This window comes from Canis aureus, chromosome X, assembly GCF_053574225.1.
Source record: "Canis aureus isolate CA01 chromosome X, VMU_Caureus_v.1.0, whole genome shotgun sequence".
Lineage (NCBI taxonomy): Eukaryota > Metazoa > Chordata > Mammalia > Carnivora > Canidae > Canis > Canis aureus.
In genome coordinates this window covers 102,257,451-102,271,900 of record NC_135649.1, presented here as the reverse complement: position 1 = coordinate 102,271,900, position 14,450 = coordinate 102,257,451, and positions in this window count along the sequence as shown.

The following is a 14,450-nucleotide window of genomic DNA, read 5'->3' as shown; positions in this document are numbered from 1 at the left end:
AAGTGCTCAGACTTCCCAGAGTATAGGTTAGTTTAGTCTGTTTAAGTACTTTATATGAATGGAAAAATTCATTATATGCTCTTTTGGTGTTGCCTCTCTGGCTTTAAATGGACAATATCACTGGTAAGATATATCTAACTTGGTACAAAGAGTCATAGATATTTCATTCTCATTGCTGTATAATACTCTATTGTGTGAATAAAGCACAATTTACTTATTCATTTGACTTGTTGGTCATATAGGTAACTTCCAGTGCAGGGTCTATTTTAAAGAATAATACATTCTAGCATATGTCTTTTGGTATGCATAATACCTAGTTTTAAACTAAGATAAAAAATATCAGTCATTCCAGAAAACTGTATTAAGATCCAATACTGAGAAAAGATTATGTATTTTTAATCAAAAACCCCTGGATTTATGTTGTGGACAGCTACATTCTTGATGTGATTTTGATCAACTTACTTAATCTTCTTTACTCAGTTCCTACATTTCTAAAATACAGAGTATTAAAAACATAATCTCTGACTTCTCTTGAGGATTAAAATCTGTACTGTCCAGTACAGTAGCCACTACCACATGTAGCCTCTTAAATTTATTGTAAATTATTCAAATTAAACTTAAAACCAAGTTCTTTGGTCACACTCGACATATTTCAGTTGCTCAATAATCACATTATTGGACACTGCTGTATGTATATGAAGTATTTGAGCCACACGGGCACTCTTACATTATTACTCAATAAATGATTGTGTGTCACACGTTTTCTCCACTCAATCCCATTACAATTATGAGGCATTCATTCTCCCACCTGGATAATGTCCTAAATTACTCAGGCATCCACAGAAGTCATCTCAATAATGCTTCTGAAAGTTTTGTTCAGTACTTTGAACTATCTTTTATTTTTTCTTGTTTTCTCTCTCCTTTTGGTGATAGACACAGTGAGATCCAAGACATGGGGACAGGTCAATGATATGGCTTCCTTTTTCTCTTCTCCCTGCAAGACCTCCTGGAAGTGTCATCATACCAGACCACAGTGGACTAAGCCTGTCCTTTGGACTCAGAAAACAAATCATCCATGCTCATCACTAAGCACCCCTCTGTCACAATGTTTAAATTGTCCAGGTATCTTGTCAACATCCCACAGAGTCATATGGACAGCACTCCTCCAATTTCCCACTTAAAAACTCATTTCTCCTTGGAATTCAGGCATAAGATCTTTGGGAATAGTTTAAGGATAAACTTGAGAATCACCAAACTGTGCTCAAAATACTCTTTCTCTTTGCAACAGATATTTCTTTCCTTTAAATTATTTTTCTTCTTCTGTTTTTTTTTTTAATTTCATTTTGTGGTTTTCTTTTCAAAAAGTACAATATTATTATTATTATTTATTAGTAAAGTTTACTATATGACAAATGTCATGATAGGTGCTTTGGGAGTTGAAAATGTCACGGCCTTTGTCATTCAGAATTTACAAGAAAGAAGAAAAGATCTAATCTCAAATAATTATAATCTGAGGTAGACAATCATGTTGCTGGCAGTAAACATGTTTATCTCTATCATTTCTATCATACTTATAAGTTTCAAACATAGAAATAACAGAAATCAGCAAACAGTATCATCTGATTTTATTTCCTCTTTTATTTCTTTTATTTTCTCTTCAGAATTATTCATCTGTATAGGCAAGGAAGCAACTCTATATGTGATGTGACTTTAAGAAACACTAAATATCTCATTTGCATCATTTTTTTTCTTTCTAGGCTACCCAAAGCTTTCAGTTTCATATGGAGGCCATTTACATCCATCAGATTCTTATTAAAGCATAAAAATATCATTTGGGAGTTGACAGGTGAAAAGGTTGCTTGATGATCCATTGGTATTTCCTGAACTCCGATAAACAAGGGGGTTTCTTGGGTAGTGTAACAAAGAGAGTGAGGGACAAGGAAGGGAGGAGAAAGCTTGGGAGGTGAGTAGCACTGGATGCTCCCGCCTGGAAGCTGCGCTGGGAACCTCCTAGGAGCCCAGAGGCGAAGAGTTTAAGAGAGAGGATGAAGACAGAGAAATATATTGGGACATGATGACAGTCTAAGGCCATTGTTTGTGAAAATCCATTTCACTATGTCTATATGCTTGTCATGATCTGTCTCTGCTATATTTCATATACTTGTGCTTAGCCATTCCTCATTAAATGCCTCCAATTTGGAATCAAAGGATCGCATAGGAAGGTTTTTTTTCAAAGAGCATGAAGTATTTTGAACTCTCCAAAAGACTTCCAGAAATATTTTTGGTACAAATGTGTCATTTTAAAGTTGGAAAGCAGTATGGAACCACATGATGTATATGCATAGCAGCCAGAATTCATATTCTTGCATAAAGATTGTAAGACTGATCCAATATACAGACAGATTGTGAGGGAAGAAAAGACATATTAAGACAGGAGAGATTGCTCAGTAAAGGCTTTACTGAGCTGTTCTTATTGAAATAAAATAAATGAAGAGTTCTTTAGGTTAAAACAGATCTTAGAATAGTTTACAGTAGCTACGAAGCTAGAGCCCAGACAATCCTAAACTGTATCTCTTGAGGTAGCAAATGTTGCAGCAACATCTCTAATCAGTCACATACAAAGTCAAGATGGAATGTATATGCAAACCCTACATCACATATCATAAGCTCTTTGATTCTCTCCACTTCTAACAGGAAGACATTCTTTTATGCTAAATGTAGTACATATGCACATGCAATATGTGGAATTTTTAGCATGATGCACAGCCTCATACATATTTGTGGTATTACTCTTTACTACTATTTCCATAGGTCAGTGATTCACAGTTTGATCCACAGACTGACAGCATCAGCATCACCTGAAAACTTGTCAGAAATGTAATCTCAGCACCACGACCCTCCTCCTCCAACTCCCAGACTGCCCTGATGTCTGCTTATCACAGACTCTGGAGGAGAGATCCAGGGTTTTGTGTTTTAGCAAGCCCTTCAGGTACTGTGATGCAGGGCTCTGACAAAGCCCTTCAGGCTGGGATTGCATCACTGTGAAAGGGGAGTGTGACTGACAAGAAATTTTCAGTAGTCCTTTTATTGTGAAGAAAAGTGGTGTACAGGAGGTTCCTCACCTCCCTCATGCCTCCTATTGAGCACTAACAACCACATTTTTATGCAAAAGGCCATTTTAAGACTCCATCATCATAATATGTTTTCAATTTAAAAGTTTATTCTGAAAAACTTAAAAATTATATTACCATATTATCTAGTTTTCCTCTTCCGGATATATATCCAAAAGGATGCAAAACAGGGATTCAAAGAGGTACATGTATGCCCATGTTCACAACACTATTATTGACACACACAAAAAAATTCAGAACAAACACACACAATTGATTTCTATTATCTGCCTTGGATCTGTACTCCAGTTTTTGATGTTAGCCCCCTGCTCACTCATCTTAACTAAAATTTTTTCCCTGTTGATGGGAGAGGGAGTGGGCTTGTGGATCTGAAGGCATTACTTATCATCTTGACTCTGGAAATAGTCTAACTCTGCACACGGAGTTGTGTGCAGTATGACCTTTATTTTCTCAGTAAGGGAGTTGAAAAAATTATTTCTAAGGTTCCTTCTAGCCCCGAACTTGTGACTTTATATGTCATATTGAGAACTAGACCTTCTCTTTTCTTAAGAAACTCACAAAATTATCTGTCTTAAAAGTTGCCTTTTGGAGGTTAGAACCATCACTTTGTATGCTAAAGGCTCAAAAATAGATAATAAATACACACTACCTAATAAAGGACTCACACATGACAATCTGAGAAATGTCACTAGTGCTAAAAAATTCCAAGACAATTTCTGAGGAAAAACCACACCAAGATTAGCTTGGTAAAATGAGAGTTTGGGCTTGGAAAGAAGGGACTGACTACAAAGCTTTTGCATAAGCAAGACTGTAATTTATGCACCTTTGACAGGCTACATAACAGGTGTCAGTGGGGTCTTCACTCACATTGTTCCATTTCACATATTATGGTGGAAAAGTGTATTTTAAAAATTTATTTAACTGTAGTTTTTATTTATTTATTTGAGAGAGAGTGAGCACAACAGCAGGGGGAGAAGAGGGAGAAGGACAAGCAGGCTCTACGCTGAGCTCAGAGCCCAATGTGGGGCCAGATCCCATGACTTTGAGATCATGACCTGAGCAGAAATCAAGAGTCCAATGCTCAACCGACTAACCTCCCCCCAAGGTACCAGGAAAGGTTTATTTTTAAGAAAAGACGAATACCCACCATTTGCTTTGATGTGGATGGAACTGGAGGGTATTAATGCTGAGTGAAGGAAGTCAATCAGAAGGACAATCATTATATGGCTTCACTCATACGGGGAATATAAGAAATAGTGAAAGGGATTATAGGGGAAAGGAGGGGAAATGAGTGGGAAAAATTAGAGAGGGTGACAAAACATGAGAGACTCTTAACTCTGTGAAACATACAAAGGGTAGTGGAAGGGGAGGCAGGTGGGGGGTTGGGGTGACTGGGTGACAGGCACTGAGGAGGGCACTTGACGGGATGAGCACTAGGTGTTATACTATATGTTGGCAAATCGAACTTCAATTAAACAAATTAAAAAAAATTTTTAAAGAAATAAATTGTAGTAGCAGTTATCAAGTGTTTACTGTGTGTCCAGCACTGTTTGAAATGTATTAAATGTATTAACTGAATCCAATATTGAAACAACCCATTGAGATTGGTAAAAATATCATTTCAATTGTCTTGATAAGAAAATTGAAGCACAGATGTAAAATATCAAATAATACTCAAGACAACAAGAAGCAGAGCTGAGATTTGAACTCAAGGACTCTGCAGTTGGCTCTTCATTTCCAATTCTCAGCCAGTATGCTATACCATTTATTGAAGTAATGGAATCATTTAAATAAGAGTGACTGATTGCATTTCATCCAAAATAACTTTAGCTTTGTCTCTCACTGTCTCTCTGTGTTTGAGTAAGGATAGTTTTTTTTAATTACGCTCAGGATGAAAATTCAAGGCAAGTCCTATAGCTTCTAGTCACACTAAGGTAATAAATGTTCAACTGTTGCTTTCAGTTCCAAAGCACAGTCTCCTTCAGTAATTGAGATATACAGTGTCACAAAATAATTTTTAAAACGTCTCAATTTGGGGCACCTGGGTGGCTCAGTGGTTGAGCATCTTCCTTTGGCTCAGGTCATGATCCCAGGGTCCTGGGATCGAGTCCCACATCAGGCTCTCTGCAGGAAGCCTGCCTCTCCCTCTGCCTATGTCTCTGCCTCTCTCTGTGTGTCTCTCATGAATAAATAAATAAAATCTTTTTAAAGAAAGTCTCAATTTGCTCTAAAATTTAGTCTTCTCACCTGCCTGAGCTTGTTCTCACTTCAGATGCAAGTGAACTTTATTATCACCTACGCTGTTTTCATACTCTGCTGATTTCACTGATCAGAATGTATGATTATAACACGAGTGAATACTGGGGAATGAGAGGAGGTAGATTGACCAGGAAAGTTCTTGTTTTCCTTCCTACATATGCTTTTCTGTGGTACTTGTCACTACCTGCATAGTCTGAATTTATTGATTGATTATTTCTCCATATTATTATTTTTTATGGTGAAAAAATTTATACTTAGATTTATAGCCAGCTGGACTCAGTTTAGACGATCCCAATTTTGTTGGCAACATCCCAAGCATCATAGTCAGGAGCCAGTTGAACATATGCTTTCTTCTCTCCATCAGGCCTGATCAAGGTGTTGACCTTGGCCACATCAATGTCATAGAGCTTCTTCACAGCCTGTTTGATCTGGTGCTTATTGGCCTTGACATCCACAATGAACACAAGTGTGTTGTTGTCTTCTATTTTCTTCATGGCTGACTTAGTAGTCAAGGGGAACTTGATGATGGCATAGTGATCAAGCTTGTTTCTCCTGGGAGTGCTCTTTCAAGGATATTTGGGCTGCCTTTGGAAATGCAGGGTCTTGGGTCCTCGGAATGCAGGTGATGTGCAGATTTTTTGATTTTTTTTTTTTTGTGATTATGCACAACTTTCAGCACCTCTTTCTTAGCTTTCAAAGCCTTTGCTTTGGCTTCGGCTTTGGGACAGGCAGGGGCTTCCTTCTTCGCCTTCAGCATCATCTTTGTGAAAGGGCTATTTCTCCATATTATAATAAGAACAAAGAGCAAGGGTTCTGTCTTCATTAATGCTTAGAACAGTGCCTAGGCACGTAGGGTAATGGCATGGTGATTTAACTTCAGCACTCTTTGGATCTGATAGGTGATTAAATCTGACTTTGTTTTGTTCATGGGCACTTGTGATGGACTAACTGAAAAAAAATGCCCCCAAATCTTTACCCCTCTTTTATCCATCACCTTCTTCCTGAAATTTGATAATGCTCCTTCACTTTGGCTCTAGGGATGGCTACATGACTTGTTTTGGCCAATGGAATTGAAAAATCATGTTGGAAGTAGGGGCTTGAAAAACACTTGTGTAAATTGGCTTGCCCTCACTTTTGTGCCTCTGCCACTGTCATGAGAACAAGCTTATCCTAGCTTCCCAGAGGATAAGAGACATATGCCATCTCAGTTGTTCCAGCCTAAAGCATCTGAGATAAAGCTGAGAGTCAACCGATCCCTAAAGGCATATATAAGCCAAGCCAGAATCAATAGAGACATCTATGTGACAACCCTAGATGTATGAATTATAAAGTTGTTATTGTATGTGGATGAGGCTTTGTTTTTTTCTTTGGTTAGCGGGTTGCTTGCTCGTTATGTAATATTACTATGACAATAGATGTCTGATACAGATACTCCCATGAGTTCTTTTGGGACTCCCCTAATTATGGGGAAATATCTCACATGCTTTTTCATCAGTGAGGAAAATCATAGGCATTTCTAAGCTCATGAGTTGACCTTTTTCATTCTCCAGCCCCTAGATAACTGGAAAAACTTCCAGATTATTCTATGGCCTAACATATCCAGGGGCTTCACTGAACACAATCTAAGAAAACCATCTTCTTTCTTTCCCTTGGTCCACATCTGAGACACAGGAAATAGTCATACAATTTTAACTCAAATAAACACTTGGAGTGTAATCTAATTGCTACACAAACAGCTCTCTCTTGCTGCTGGTATGAGTTAAATGCCAGTTCCCTGTGTACATGAAATTTATAGGGATACATATTAACTTCATTGTGACATCTCATTAAAGCACCTCTATTTTTTTATTTGATAAATTTGGCATGTTACAATTCATAAATTTAAGGTGTATGGTGTATTACTTTGATCCATTTATGTATTACAATATGATTGCTACTGAAGCAATATTTATCACATTACATCATTATACTGAATGCTATTGACTATATTCATTATACTATACATTAGATCTGTATAGTTTATTTACCACTCATTACACTCTCTGCTGACTTGGGGTTTGTAGGTAATACCATACCTTCTCCTCTGGGAGGGAAAAAAATTCTATTTCCTATTGTCTCTAAATAAACTTGCTAAAAATATTACCAAATAAACTCATAGAAGCTCCTATGATTTCATTTGAGGTTAGAAAGTATCATTCTATCCTTCCCACTGTGGGGGAAAGGAGGTCCCTAAGGCACAGTTATCACCAAGTAAATTCCCTTCCCAATCTTTCTTAATTGAACCCACCATTTAATATCCTTATAGGGTTAAAAAGACTAAAATTCTTCTAAATGCTTCCCTGGTAACTTTTAACATTTTCACATCTTGGTCTAATACAGTATTTTAAAATGTGATTTAGTCGACACTTCCATTTTGAAATAGTATTATACTATGTTTCTTGAACACGTACCAATACTCCAGATTCTGGAAGATAAGTGTAAATCCTGGTTTGTTTGTTTGTTAGTTTTTAAGCAAAGATCACTGGGTCAGTAAAAATAATATTCACTCTGACCATTGTCACTGAAGACTTCCTCATCCTCTGCTTCTCCTTATCACAGATCTCCGAAAATTTGCTTACATTATATAAATTTCTTCCTTTTCACCACCCAACCCAAAACTAAACATACACACACACTCCTTATGCAACATGTGCATACACACACACACACACACACACACACACACACACACACACATTCATGTCCAAGGAAGATAAAGTAAAAAGGAATGCAAAAAAAGATAGATTTCTATATGCATCATTTCTTCTGCATGTATTGTCTGATTTCATTCAAACCATATTGTTTGGTTGTTCACTGCTCAAAAGCTGTTCTTTGATGGTATACAAATCTTATAAAAGATTGAAATTAAACCTGAAATTTGGACAAGGCTGCAGCCAGAGACACATCCTCAATTTCAGCCACAGAGAAAACACCCACTTATGGGAAAAGCACAATTGTGAAGAAATGAAAAAACAAACAAACATGTGCAGTTGTCGTCAGGAGACCAGGATAAAAAGAAAACAAATAAAGTAAAAAAAAAAAAAAACCAGGGAAATTCCAATAAATAAGCAAAGCATACTGGTGTATAATTAAAAGCAAAGTGATATTTGGGGACCATGAGCAGGCAGGTGTTGAGCATTTATGCAAGGCTAGCTGCTGTGACAGAGTCCTCCTAATTAGGTTGGTTGTTGGAGTAGATAAAGAAATTGCCAGAATCAAGTGAAGCTCCAATCTTGCAGGCACCAGAATATTTCGTAGCTTATTAAAGAAAATGGCAATGAATTAATGAGCTACTACTTACTGGGTGCTTATTATATTTGAGCCCTGAAGTTAACAGTTCAAGTTAATTTAATACTTGTGAGATAATGTTATTTAATCCATTATAGGAGGTAGGAAAACAAAGTTTATGTAAGTTAAAGTTATGGTCACACAGTAAGGAAATACTTGATTCACACTCCTCTTCTATGGTGATGAGGTGATTACTGAGAAATGACTAGCTAAGTCCTTATGACTAGTTCTCATGAGTGGCGTGTGAGGGGAGTGATCTGTTCCTCTTCTACATCAAAGTGGCTAAGAAGTAATTGTTGCCTTCTCTACCCTTTCTTTCTGTCATTTTCTGGCTGTGAGCAAATGTCTCCAGAGCCCTAGCCTGCGGTGGAGCCACCAGATGGAAACAATTGGGCCTTATTCATTTTGTAAGAAAGAAACACTTATTATTCATCTAGTTTAGGAGCCTATCAGTTATGGCATCTATCTTAACATGCACTTATGCAGGCTTCTTAATCACTGGGACATATCTCCTTAATAAAAAAAAAATCTAAAACATGTTGGGTGAATGTTCCTGCTTTGAGGGGTTGTTTTAAGAATTTAGTTAACATACTTGTGGAAACCTCTTAGCACAGTATGTACACATAGGTAGCACCATATATGTTTGGAATTACTGGAATGATGATAATTTTGTAGCTTTGCTTTAAATGCATTTGCTCATTTGACAAGGAAAGATGGAATTTTTTTGGAAAATGGAATTTTTAAAAAGATTTTATTTTATTATTTATTCATGAGAGACACGCACAAAGAGAGAGAAGCAGAGATACAGGCAGAGGGAGAAGCGGGCTCCATGCAGGGAGCCCGACCTGGGACTCATCCCGGGTCTCCAAGATCACGCCCTGGGCTGAAGGTGGCGCTAAACCGCTGAGCCACTGGGGCTGCCTGCAAAGATGGAATTTTTAAGCGAATTCAATAAATATGGGAACTGAATATCAGAAGAATCAAATAATTTGTTTGTCACATAGTGGGAACAAATTCAAGTCCTTGGCTAAAAAAATTGTGCTGCAGCATTATGATAATTCCCAGGTCAGAAAATAGAAAACCAAAACTTCCTGGGTTTGTTAGGCAGTATGGAGTTAAAAGGTAAGGCTGAAGCCTTGAGAATTTAGAAGCTCATTTATTCTGGTTGGGATACAAGATCAGGAATGAGTCAAAGAGGAAGATTGATGATAAATGACTTCAATTCCTCCAACATAAAGTTAGGATTGGAGTTGAATTGCCAGTAGAAAGTCAAAGACTACAGCTTTGTAAATATTAAGACTCCTGAGGCTGAATCTCCTCATTTCTTTTGGGCATATATTTATTTCATGTATGGGCATGGAAATAGCATGGGGATATGAAATCACTTTGTCAGGAATGCACTCAATTTAAAATCACTACGAAACAAGTTTTTAACAGACTATCTTTATTTCATTTAAATAAAAATTACCCAAGTGGGAATGGTATGATTCACAATTATCCAATATAACTTTCTGCAATGATGGGAATATATCTATGCTATTAAATATGTCAGCCAGTGCCCACATATGGCTACAGAGCATTTAAAATGTAACTAGTGCACATAAGAAACTAAATTTTTAAATTTTTTAACTTTAAATTCAAATAGTCACATGTAGCTAGTGGCAATTCTAGACTACATGTATTATTCTAGTGAAGACACTAGATATTTAATGCACATTTGTGTATGAATTAAAATGATGCTTGAAATTTATGGTGGAAACAGGAGCTGTACAGCAACATGAAAAGAAATACAAGATTTGGAGAACTGAAGTTATGTGTACATAAATGTAGACAAATTCAGTCTAAATAGTCAAATCCATGTCATTGGAGTATCAGAAGCCCAGACTGAAGACAATTTGCAAGGACATAATGCCTGGCTATGGGAACAGACCTATGTTCCAAATCCTAAATCAAATATTTAGTTTACTTCTGGGCTTCCAAAGTCTCCATCTACCATTAGATCCCCATTAATGAATGAATTTGCCTTCCACTTTAATGGGAAAAGAGGTACTAAAATGTGGATTTCTTCAGGTTTCCTTCCCACTCTCTTAAAGTCTGTCTTTATTTTAATGTGCTCTCCCCCATTTTTTTTTTCAGGAAGAAAGGAAAAGCTATTTGATGTCAATTATATATCTCCTTAATTTCCTCTTGACTTCACTGACATGACCTTTCTCAGGGATCATCATATTAAACTGGGCCACTTTTATAAGTTTAGTTTTAAACTTTATTCACTTATCTCTGGTTAAGTTTATAAGTATACTCAAAAGATTACAGTCATTAAGGTCAACCAACCAACAGTATCTTTTTCCCACTATTGCCAGTGGTTATGTACACCAGGTTCATTTCCTTACCTCCCTCATCCTTGCAGTCACGTCTTCCTGGTTTCTTCTCCCAGTATCTAATGAGGTGCCTCTTTCAAAATTAAAACTGTCCTCAATGAACAATTTGAATTGTTAAATACAAAATTGTATTTAGTAATATCTATAATTGGTAGGTGTTGATGATGTCAGGTTTTAGGAAGATGTTATGGTGTGTGAATTTGCATGGCTCAGTTGACAGATGGATTAGAGATGTCCACTTTTATCAGAAGCATGTTGTTTTTATTTTCCTCTGAATGACTAGAGAATATGTCCACATATTGATTGATAGTGATATACCTTTGCTATCAGTGGAGTTATTCCAAAGGACTGTATATCTTTTGCATGGCATTTAACTTTATTTAAAATGTTCTGAAATAAAATGAAATTGCTATGTTACAAAGAAAATAGTATTGCCTGGCATATTAACAAAAAGGTACTAAACTTAGTTCATGGAAATAGTTTGAAATTTTAGTGACAGAATAAAACATCCTTACTGTGGCAGCATTAAAGGGTCTGCAAAAGGGAACTCAATCTTCTGTTTCAAGTTGTAGTTTTATCTGACAGCTTAAATATCTTTACGTGATAAGTGAGATTTTAATATATACAAAAATATAGTTGTAGAGATGCTAAAACCACTCCTACTAAAATCTAGAGCATTAGAATATTCATGGATATTCACTAAGTCATATCCATATTGCAGAATAAAGGTCATTTCAACAATTTAAATACTATTTTTTGTATGCCTCTGAGAACTCAAGTAATTGATTTCTATTCAAAAGTGTCATAAATATTACATTAGTACTTGTTCATAAGCAAGAACATTTTTTCAATCATGTTTTAATATTTTATGTTCTTCTAAAAACACAAATTGCAAATTAATTGAAAAGCTATTGAGAAATTGGAAAGACAAGTTGAAATCATTTAAAAGTAAAGGCCTCCAACTTCAGCCCTATTAGAAAGAATATAAACAGAACTATAAGGAGCTTGAGTTCATAGTTAATATTATATCCCAGGAAAAGAAGGGTGAAAGGGATTAAGATGATTTGTTCAAAGCAATAAGTGATTTAGTAGCTGATTCAGGACTGGAGCAGTTTAAGGACCAGCCCGCCAGGCAGAGAGATACCTGTGTTGCCTATATGTATGTGGTACAAACATAACAAAGGTATAAATAAGGAACAGATTGCTGGGTATCTCAGGTTTTCAGGTGTATCACTTTACATCATACTAAAAGGTAAAGAGTACCTTCAAACAGGATGGGGTGCCTGGGTGGCTCAGTCGGTTGGGCATCTACCTTTGGCTCACATCATGATCTCAGGGTCCTGGGATCCAGCCCCACATTAGGCTCTCTGCTCCACAGGGAGTCTGCTTCTCCCTCTCCCTCTGCCTGCTGCTCCCCTTGCTTGGGCTCCCTCTCTCTCCATCAAATAAAGAATAAAATCTTGAAAAAAAAAAAAAACAGGAATTACAAAGCATTCTTGTTGGCTGACTCAGCCATATCACATATTTTTGCAATTCAAATAAAAAATTGCAGTATGTAACTGTGATTAATATCACCGACCATGAGAACCATCTTGTTGACAATCCCCAGAAGCTTGCAGTCTTAAATAAAACTTAAACATCTATAAATTACGAGAGTGCTGTTTTGTATTATAATCTAAATTCTTATCTGGTGAGTATCACTTCAAATGATTTGCCTGCTTTGTCAGAGAAAGTTAGAGTGAATAAAAACTATCTAAAGAAATCGAGACTTTTAGAACCCTCCCCCACTGAATATTCTACTACAGCTCATGTTATGGAATTAGTAAATCAAATTGCTCCTGTAGGGACGCCTGGGTGGCTCAGCAGTTGAGCATCTGCCTTCAGCTCAGGGTGTGATCCTGGAGTCCCGGGAGTCCTGGGAATTCCGGGATCGAGTCCCACATCAGGTTCCATGCATGGACTCTGCTCCTCCCTCTGTCAGTGTCTCTGTCTCTCTTTTTGTATATTTCTCATGAATAAATAAATAAAAATATTAAAAAAAAAAACCAAATTGCTCCTGTAAAAAATTTCTTGAGTTTCTTGGGTTCTATATATAACCCACATTACATATTATATATATAATATATTATATATTATATTAATATATATAAGTTTTATATATAAACCTTAAATATATCTCAAATTTTTAATGTCTAAGTCTGGTCACATCCAAGACTAGGGTTTTATTTTTTAGATTTAAATGTTAGTTTTTATTCCATACTTTTTAAAATAAAGAGAGAAGGAAGAGATGTACACTATGTATTAATTCTATGTCTCTAATATCCTTACATATAGACAGTCATGCTGAACATTGTTATAACTATGCCAGATGGGATAAAAAATACTTTTCCATGGAACTAGAAATATAGAAGGTTTTTATGCACATAGATCCAAAGATGTGCCCAAAAGATTAGCACAAATAAGCAAGTACCTATGCCATTATAATGATATTTTGACAGAATGTAAATGAAAAATTAATAATATACTAGTAATATATTAATTTGAAGAATGCCAAAATGCCCACATATGCTTAAGTATTTACCTTCTAGTACAAAAATTTCTATAGTCATTTATTTGAGGTACAGAACATTAGATAAAATATAACTACTACTTAATTACTATCATTTAGTAGTAATAGTATTAGAAGCAGTAGCAAAGAATTGTATTCGGCTAGTAGGTTGGTTTGGTTAAAATGCTTTTTTTATATGTTAATCCACTTAACCTTTTTAATAGTCCTAGGAGATGTATACTAATACTCTCAATCTCATTTTCCATTTGAAGAAACTGAGGCATAGAAAAGTTCAATGATTTGCCCAAGGGCATACAAAGAGTAAGAAAAGAGGGGATTTGAATCCAGATTATCTGGCTGCAGATTCTATGTTCTTAACCACCATTCTATATAGTCTCTATTGAAAAAGCAAAGTGTATTTTAACTTTGTTATGGATACTCTGACACATATAAAGCAGCAACACCTGAGAGCCAAGCAAGCCACATTTCAAAAAATGATTCTGGGACTTTAAAGTTGGGTCTAGATCTGCCATATGTTTTTGATCTGTACGGAATTTTTAGGCTTCATGAATATATTTCAATTTCCACATAATTTACCACCTTGGTCCCAGACACATTGCCAATATCAAGGCAGGATAGGAAACTAGTTTAACAACAAGAGATAACTTATGACATGTAGGTACAATTTCTCACAAAATAAAACACAAACATATTTGCTTTTCTTACTCCAGGGACACACTTTTCACACACTTAGTACATTCTTTGCAGTCCTTTGTAAAGGAGAGAAAATCAATACTATGCTAGTGC